Here is a 9,371-nt window from a genome sequence, read left to right on the forward strand (position 1 = left end):
TTACATCATGTACATTCTGTAACAAAAGTTGGCCAATAGGTTGCTCAAGGCATGCCCTAAACTACCTAAAAATTATTTCAGCACTTAGAAAGCTAAAGTATGCAACACACATTTGAATATATGCTTTCCACTGAAGGCATAAACGTGTATAATTCACATTCAACAACTTGAGAGTTACTTATTATTCGGATCTTAAATGTGTGGTGGCAGCCGGCACATACAGGAAAAAGATCTAAACAACAGCATTCATTATGTGAAAGTTTCATAATGAAAACTATAAAAAATTGCAATACATGATGCAGAAAAGGTGTATTGGCGTGCAGAAGTAAACAAACTCGTGGGCACAAAGGCTGTAATTGTATTTTCTGTTTTGTCATTTCAGTATTAGTGAAAACACAGGTTTTATTTTCCAGAGCAACGAACTGACAGTTCACTGTGACTTATTGGTTTATTGTGTGCAAGTAACACACATAAGTTAAACATGTTATAATGAGAATAGATAGACCTATATGGGAGAGAGGGACATGTTTGGATTCTTGAGTTACCAAAACCTTCAGTAGAAAATTTGTGGTAAATTACATCTAGAATGGTGTATTTTACACAACGGTTTTTACATAATGGTTGCACATTGCACTGTAGGTCTGCCCATTTCCTAATGAGCTGCAGTAATCACAGGAATCTAGTTGTTCTATTGTTACCTGAAACATGAATTCTGTTATATTGAGCCTATGAGTGTGAAAATTTCCATCTAGAGTAACTGATACGGGTTAGCCTTCCGAAAACATTCTGATTGTGAAAAAGTTTTCCACTTGTGCAGTGAACAATATATTTGTGATGTTTGTTTCTCATGTTTCTGGTAAAATATTTTGGTTTATGAACAGTACTTGAAAAGTTATCTCCTGTGTAGTGTTGTAACAATATTGTGTGACAGTGTCACTGTATTTGTCTCCATCTTTCTAACCGTTCAAACAGAATTAGTCTTTAGTAGACCTATTTGTCAACTTTGAAATTGCTTCTTTGTGGATTTTTGTTTATTGACTTCATTGCTAGATTCCAATGAACTGTATTATCAACCAGTGCTTAATTTCATATGTGAAAAAAAATTAGGAGTATTAATACTGACATTTACTCTACATTGGTATTGCTTAACTATGTTACAATCTGCTAATCTGTAGACAATCATGCAAAATGTGGTCAAGTATGTGTTGCTTAAGGTTTTCCTGACACAAGAAATAATGACACATGGCACATTGCCTAAAAACCTCCTACAGTTTATTACATACATTTTGAGTTTTGTTTCTTCCAGTTGGTACTAACGCTAAATGATTTGTTATCCCTTTGATCATGGAGTACTTGAAATTAATATTTTTGATTGCAGCACCAGTTATTTTTATTGTATATCTGTTGTAGAATAATGCTGCTTCATTACTGGGTTAATGTAGTGTTGTGATCAAAATTCTGTGCCAAGTAATTTCATTACCTTTATTTGTACACTGTTGTTTACCATTCATTGCACTCAAGTTCTATTATAGTATGCAGTGAATTGTTTTATGTGAAACATTTCACTGTTATCTAGTGGTTTTAAGTCAGAGTACAGTGCATCAGTTAAACCTCTGAGCTGCTTACATTAAATGTACAAGAACAGTACTGTATTTGCCATATATTTCTTTAGGAAAAAAGAAAGAGCATGATCTCTGTGCTCAGGTCATACTCTCCTTTTAGTCTTGACAATTCATACAGAATATTAGTTAGCTATCATGTATGTACCATAGTGTTACCCTCCTTACTTTTTACAAGTAGCATTTTGTGGCTTTGTCCAATTTTAGATACCTGCTAACTGCTTTTGTATTAATTAATCTGAAATTGCTCAGCATCAGCTTTATTATCATATGACAGACTTTTACAATTTCATGCATATATTGCCACGAACATGGTTTGTTAGTTTTACTTGCTTCTCAACAAATATTTTGCTGGGAACTGAACATATGTTCAGATGTACATAGCATTGATGCAAGATTGGGCAGGCTTGACAGGAGCAATGAAGTATATTTTATTTTAAGTATGTAAAATATTTCTTATTATAGTCTAAGATCTGTTGAAAGTATTGTCTGTAATTGACATAGTTGTACCTTATTTAAAGTAAGTTAGGCTGTTATTTTGATGATGTTTGGTATCCAATAAATGTGTCAGAAGTTCTTTATGTCTTATTCCATTACTGCATGTATTGTGATGTACTTGGTCAATTGAACCTACTGACACTCTACTTCGCATTTGACCTGTGAGATATTAATATGTGTGTTGTTGTATTTTGTCATATGTAGTAACACAACAGAACATAATACTGAGGATATTTGCTTTGTGTCCATTATTATTTGGAATGTAACATACAGTACCAGGCATATCTGTACTGTAGTCCAAGGTCTAGGTTACGTTGATTGGTGATGGTTTGGTTTTAAGTTGGTGAATCCAAGAAATGTGAATATAAAATATTAGTTGTGGTGATTTAATAATCTGTAGTGTAGCTCCAAGTCTAGGTTATATTGAAAGTGAACCCATGATTTTTGTGTTCTTATTATTACGTGCAATCAGATGCATTGGTTGGGATTACGGAAGTGTCTGATTCCACCCATCTGCTTTGACCATGACGTATAGTGGAAATGGCTATTCTAAATGGCACCAATGATGTCACTACATACAAACGATAACAAACACGAAAATACATATAAATAAGACAATAACATCTCCCTCCTAAAATATAATCAAACTAACGGGACAATTGCGGGAAACTGTTGGTTTTAGGGAGGGGACAAGCTAAATAAAAATAACACCACAATCCAAAAACACACAAAATGACGAACAGAAAAAAGTTATTACAAAATCTACAGGAATTGGACACTTCTCTTGACCTGTGTAGGTCAACCGCAGCTGACGATACCAAAACACCAATGCCTACAGCAAACACTATGGAAATTGGAATCAGATATTTCCCTTGACCACAGCTGACGATACCAAAACACCAATACTTATGCGTAAAACTACGAAAATTAGAATCGGTCAGTTCACTTGACCTATATAGCTATTGATACAAAAAAACAAACACCTACAACTACGAAAAACAAAACTGAAACCACACACACAGAGGGCGCCATTATACACAACAAGAAAACTCCGCACCTTAATGACGTCGCACACCATAACACCCTTACGCCATGGGTCAAAGCAGACGGGTGGAATCGGACACTTGCGTTCACCCCATTGGTCTCAGGCCAAATGTACTAGTCAGTTTCGCTTATGTTGGTTCTTGTCTATTTTTGTTTTGGGTGTTGCAGTTATATTGTGTCATTTTGTGACAGTGTTACTGGATTCAATAAAATTTAAAACATTGATTTAGAAATGTTGTATACTGTTTTTCGGGCTTTGGTGGGTAATGGAGCTTTATAGAGTGTTGCTCCTTGCTTTGTGCAATGTTATTTAAATAAAGTGTGTTAGGAATTTCTTATGCCTACTTGTACAATGTTCTCATTTTGTATGTTGTTTAGCAGATGTAGCTTTTGCTATGATGTACACATTGCTGCATAGTTAGGGCATACAATTTAAAAGATTTAAGGTTTTTTTTCCAACTTAGGTGGTTCTGAGACATTAGCTGGATGATATTTTGTTTGTGTGGAATGTTATACATAAAATAAAAATTATTTTTATCCACCCGTTTTTTCACTTACGTGACTTTCAGCTCATTATTTCCACAAAATTGTATGTGTTACAGATTTCACCTATATGCATTTGATGGTCATCTTTAAATGGATTTCATAAGCTACTACTTCTGAGTATTTAGGTTATATTGTGATTGAGTTACACTTATTCATTTTCTGCATTTCTCTCAGAATTAAACAAGTACTGTAACTGTTCCATAAAAACACGCGAGAACTGCCGGATATCAGTAATGTCCTGCCACAATATTTCGGCAGGACGTTACTGATATCCGGCAGTTCTCGCGTGTTTTTATGGAACAATCAGTACGCCGGGAAAGCTTTAAACATCACATCAAGTACTGTAATTGTCCACGGGGCTTGTTTTCCACAGGGCATTAAATCTGAAACAGGAAAAAAAGCATCATAAAAATAATTTGCATATCAACATCTCTAAATATGTCAATAATGATGAGCAACATTGAGTCAGCATAGTTTTCCATGGCCATTGTTGCCGTAACTAAAACTTTCCAGTTATGTAACAGAAACTGTGCCCTACAAGACAGCATGACTATGTGATCACATACCTGGAGAAATTTTAATAAAAGTGCAACATTGTTTTCTGTATTTGATACATGCTACTTGTCCTTATGCTGAGAGATAGCACTTCTGTTTAGAGGATTCATCTTCGGTTTGATATTGCACAGTTCTTCAACACTTATGCTTGTCTTACATGAGCTACTGTGTTGCTACTTAGAGGCAAGACAGCTTGTCTTGGGAACAGTGTGATAAAGAAGCTAGAAAAGCAATTATGAAGACAGGAAACCAGAGGAAAAAATACAAGTAGACTGTAAAAATTAAATGTTTTTAGCATTTTGAAAAGACAAATACTCATAAGTAATCCACAATTTTTTTCCCTTCCAGTTTTACTTTCTGACAAAACAAAATGAAATCACAACTGTGATATTTTGCAGATGCCTCAATCTGTGTGCAAGATAATTCTCTGTTTTTTTTTAGCAGACAGCAAATTATAATGATATAGTCTTTGTTTTTGAAGCTTATTGTGTTTTATTTATGAGGGCAGTCAAATGAAAACAGAACACCTGCCACAATGGGACCATCAAATGGTTTCTTTCAAAGTAATCAATGCATGCTTTAAGACATTATCCCATTGGGAGATGAGATGATCAATTCGTGTTTCATAGAACATGATGGGCCACTGACGGATTCAAAATCACACCCAATCATGCATTTCCATGTGTGACTAAATACGATGTCCACATATGCATTTTTTGGGTCACCAAAGACATAAAAATCACATGGTGAACAATCTGAGCTTTATGTAGGATGTTACAGTGTTTCCCGACCATATCACTGAAGTGTAGCCGTTGTACAGTTGGTAGTGAGGGGCAGGCATTATCATGCAACAGGATGATTCCGTTTGACAATATTCCGACAGCCTGAAGGCAAACAACAAAGTCAGTGGCAGAAACATCCCACATCTCCACTACCAAGGAATCCAAAGCTTTTCACACAGGTTCCAGTAAGCTCCTGATGATTTCCTCCTTTGACTTCGGGGCCCCTGTGCTCGTCGAGTTCCTTGAGTATGGAACCACAATCAGTGGGCAGTGCTATGAATACACTTTGCAGAAACTGCCATTAAGTCAAAACGCCCAGAAATTCTGTTGGACAGAATAATCTTGTTGCAAAATAATGCCCGCCCCCACAATCAATCAGAAAAAGGCTGCACTTCATCGATTTGGTTGGGAAACACTGCAGCATCCTCCAGACCTTTCACCATTTGGTTTTCAACTCTTTGGCTACCTGAAGAAGTACATGTGTGGATGTCCTTTTCAGTAGTGTATGTCATCCCTGCAAGTGCACAACTAAATCTTTGATAAGTCAAATATTTTTCTGAGTTTTACAAAAAAGGTGTTTTTGACTTTTTATTGCATTAAAATTAAACCCTGCTAACTTGGGCCACATTATTTCAGGGGCATTAACGGAGTGGAGGGGGAGCCACCATAACTTCTTGACAACGGCGCCACAGAACTCTCACCCTCTGCCCATACATGGTAAGTATGTAATGATCTATTGCAGTTTCAATCATTGATTTGTATTCTCATTAAGCCAGTGAGAAGTTTAAAGTGCTGCCACAAATACACAAGTATTTCAAAACATCAGCCTACATATTGGTGAGGAAAAACATATTAACCTATCATAAATTGTAACATATCTGCCCCTCACCCATCTCCATTTTCTTTCTCATAATTGTGTTGCCTAAGTTAGTCCATTCAGGGATCTCCTTATACAAGCTGACTCATGATGACACCGCAGTGACAGAGCAATGATGGACTCAGAGTAATCCGCGAATAGTGTGGAAAGGGAAGTAAGGAACAAGTGAACTGAGCCAAGACCATTCTGCTGGGTGCCTGAAGTATTGTTGTCACAAGTTACCATTGCCAAAGTGGCAAATGAATGTGGTCACACTTGCTCACTAAGATGACATATGAACAGGGTTGGTTCAAACAGTAGCCAGTTTCTACTCCAGTCTGGGGTAAAACACACTCATCTTTGTTTACAAGAATATCAATAGTTGTTAAGAAACTGTTCTGTCAGATGCATTTTCCAGGATATAAGGAAATACTCATTTGTGAAACATTTACAAAGGCAAGTTGTGGAATGCTGAATTTGGACAGTCTAAGTGTCATTGCAACCAATAAAAAACTGCAATAGGCCTGTTTTCTGTACTCTCATTATCTCTTCATTCTCCTCTTCTTACAGCATTAGTTTAAAATAGCAAGGCAACTAATGTAGAAGCTATTTATTTGTATTAGAAATGAATTGAATACTCATGTACCAGTTAGTTAAAAATACGAGAATAAGTAACGAACTATTGTCTGTCTCTTTTCAGATATAATATTAACATGAGACACTTCACAGATGATGCAGTTATCTATAAAGTAGACTCAATTTCTTCGGCACAAAGTGCACTTCTGGAAGACAAGTTCATCTGCAGTAAAGAAATCATTTTGTGCTTCCAGCCACATTAAGTAGTTCAGGCTCAATAACCTTTCTACTAATCCGTCCTTGTTGTTGTCATTATGTGTCAATTATTCAGTGCAAAGTGGAAGACAGCAGTGTTGATGAAAGCCCTTGGTGGGATATAAATAATTTAAGACCCAAAAGTTGGCAACAGTCCATTTCGTTAATGTGACCATTGACAGCTACACCTTGCAGACAACACATGTGTGTCTTACCTTTATACATGTTATCTGCCTTTCGTTTTCTTCCTACAGATACGCTACTGTATAATAGTCATAAAAACTAGACAGAGAATGAGAAGGTCTGTCAGCTCACATGTAATTGTTGCTAAGAAGTGCATTTGGCTGTTGTCTCAAGCATTAGACACTGAGAGAGCTTCTCGAGGATTGTATCGAAATGATAAATGTTTTCCAAGTACCTGAAAAGATTGCTCCTCTTCTACCACTATTTGGAAAACAATTTCACACAAACATTGAAAAAATTAATGTTTTCAATACAAGAGACAGTACATTCAGATCTTCTAACATTTTTCGGACGACATGAGACAGTGTGGTACTGGGGTGCAAGAGACACATGTCTCTCGCAGTTGACTGACGTATTGTGCGCAGCCGATCCTCTTCTCTGGGTAGTTAGTTACATCGATCTCTAAAAGCTTCTTCTCTGAAGTCTATAGCAGGTTCCAGGAATTTATTAAGCTACTTCTCTATTCTTGAAATAATTTGTGTACTCGTGGAACACTTTCAATTCATTCATGGTATATTTTTAACTCTCAACACAAAGCAACATTTACTCTTCTTCACATAAGTATGTAAGCTCTGGCAAGCCAACTGGTGTCTTTAAACGTCAGACTCGATAAAACACAAGTACAATATCATAGATTGTAACAATCCAATAATTTATTGACATCACATGTGCCCTGCCTCATGCAGAGCTAAGACATGAAGTAAGTTAAAAGTATATAGTCAGTTGTTTTCTTTTCTTTTTCTACAATACTTCACTAACACATCAAAGAATATTCCATAATTATTCCTTGCGTTTTCATCAAGTCTTCTGTGGCGCTGGCGGCAAGCACTTGTCGTTGTCTGTGACTCACCCCTCTTACAGTCTTCTAATAACGAACTTCCAACCTGCACATAGAAACAGGTGGATCGATAGAAACGTTCTCACTCTCCCGAACTCGTGCCTAGAATATCGGGTGTTCGATACGGTGGAAGGCTGAGTGTTTCCAGAATTTACACCGAAATTCTTGAGGCACTACAATCTATTGATGTGCGTGGCTGTTCTGTCAGAAGATTCTAAATGTTTCTTCAGCAGTTTATGTTTATGCATTGTATAACATGATAAAAAGCACATCTTGTTGAAGAATGTTGTGAAGTTTAATAACTTACGAGCCTTGCCCTAGTTCCTTGAGGCTTTGTTCTTGATCAGTGTGTTTCATAAATTTTTCCGGTGATGTTAGAAATCTTGAACTCAGGTATACATAAAGCAACATGTTTTCTCATGTGGTTACTATTCTCCGTGTTTTCTTCTACCATGCAAGACATACTGAAGTTTCATTCAGGTGCATCTAAATTACCATCCTGGTTTAGGTTTTGCTTGCTTTCACCCAAGCAATGACTGTTAAAACGAGTAATGCCTGCTTTATTTCTCCAGTACTTCTACAACCAAGCAACTACTGCATCTTTGTTAGTACTAGTGAGATGTTGAACTGTTAACCATTCATCCTTTTTAGATGCGTGATGAGTTATCTCCTCAAAACTTGCAGTAAGATTCGTGTGGTAAAACATTAACCCTAGTATCAAAATTAACTCCGTAACACCAAGGGGCAACATACCACTGAAGCACTATTGTTTGGCTCACTTTTTCACCTTAATTCATTGTTTAATCTTCTGAGAATTGTGTTAACAGCGTGCTTGTGGATATTCAGCCAAGTACTTGATTCCACTTTTGTGCACAATATTTCAGTGACTTGCACAGTCATCGTCTTCAGATGCTGTGAGCTGTGTTTTTATGTACACTCACTGCCTGTAGGTGCCACACCACTAGCAGGGTTCAACATCTTGCATCTTCTATGCCCTTTAATGCTCATTTGTTATCCTGTGAAATGCACATTCTCTCAGCTTTTTTTAGCTGTGATAGACGAGATGGCTGGGTAGATTGTAAAAAGTTGATTGCGAGATCTTAAGCATTGTTTGATTTGCCACTTCTGTCTCGGTTTGTAATGCTTTCTGACATTGTAATTTTGATATGCTCCTTAATTATGCTGTTGTACAATACTGGGCTCATTGTATTTCATTTCATGATTATATCTGAAGCATTGCCCATCAACAGCTAATTTGCATGGTTCTTTTAGTCAAGTGTATTGCTGATGTTCATTGCACCCCTCAGCAACTGTTCCCTACCAGTTGAGGTGGTGCAGTGGTTAGCACACTGAATTTGAATTCAGGAGGATGACAGTTCAAACTGACAATCCAGATTTTGGTTGAAAATGATTTCCCCATATCACCCCAAGCAAATGCCAGAATGATTCCTTTGAAAGGGCATGGCCGATTTCCTTCTCCATCTTAAAATGATTCAAACTTGTGCTCTGTGTCTAATCGATCATTGTTGGTGTGATATTAAATCCTAATCTTTTTTCTT

This window comes from Schistocerca nitens, chromosome 4 (genome assembly GCF_023898315.1).
Source record: "Schistocerca nitens isolate TAMUIC-IGC-003100 chromosome 4, iqSchNite1.1, whole genome shotgun sequence".
Lineage (NCBI taxonomy): Eukaryota > Metazoa > Arthropoda > Insecta > Orthoptera > Acrididae > Schistocerca > Schistocerca nitens.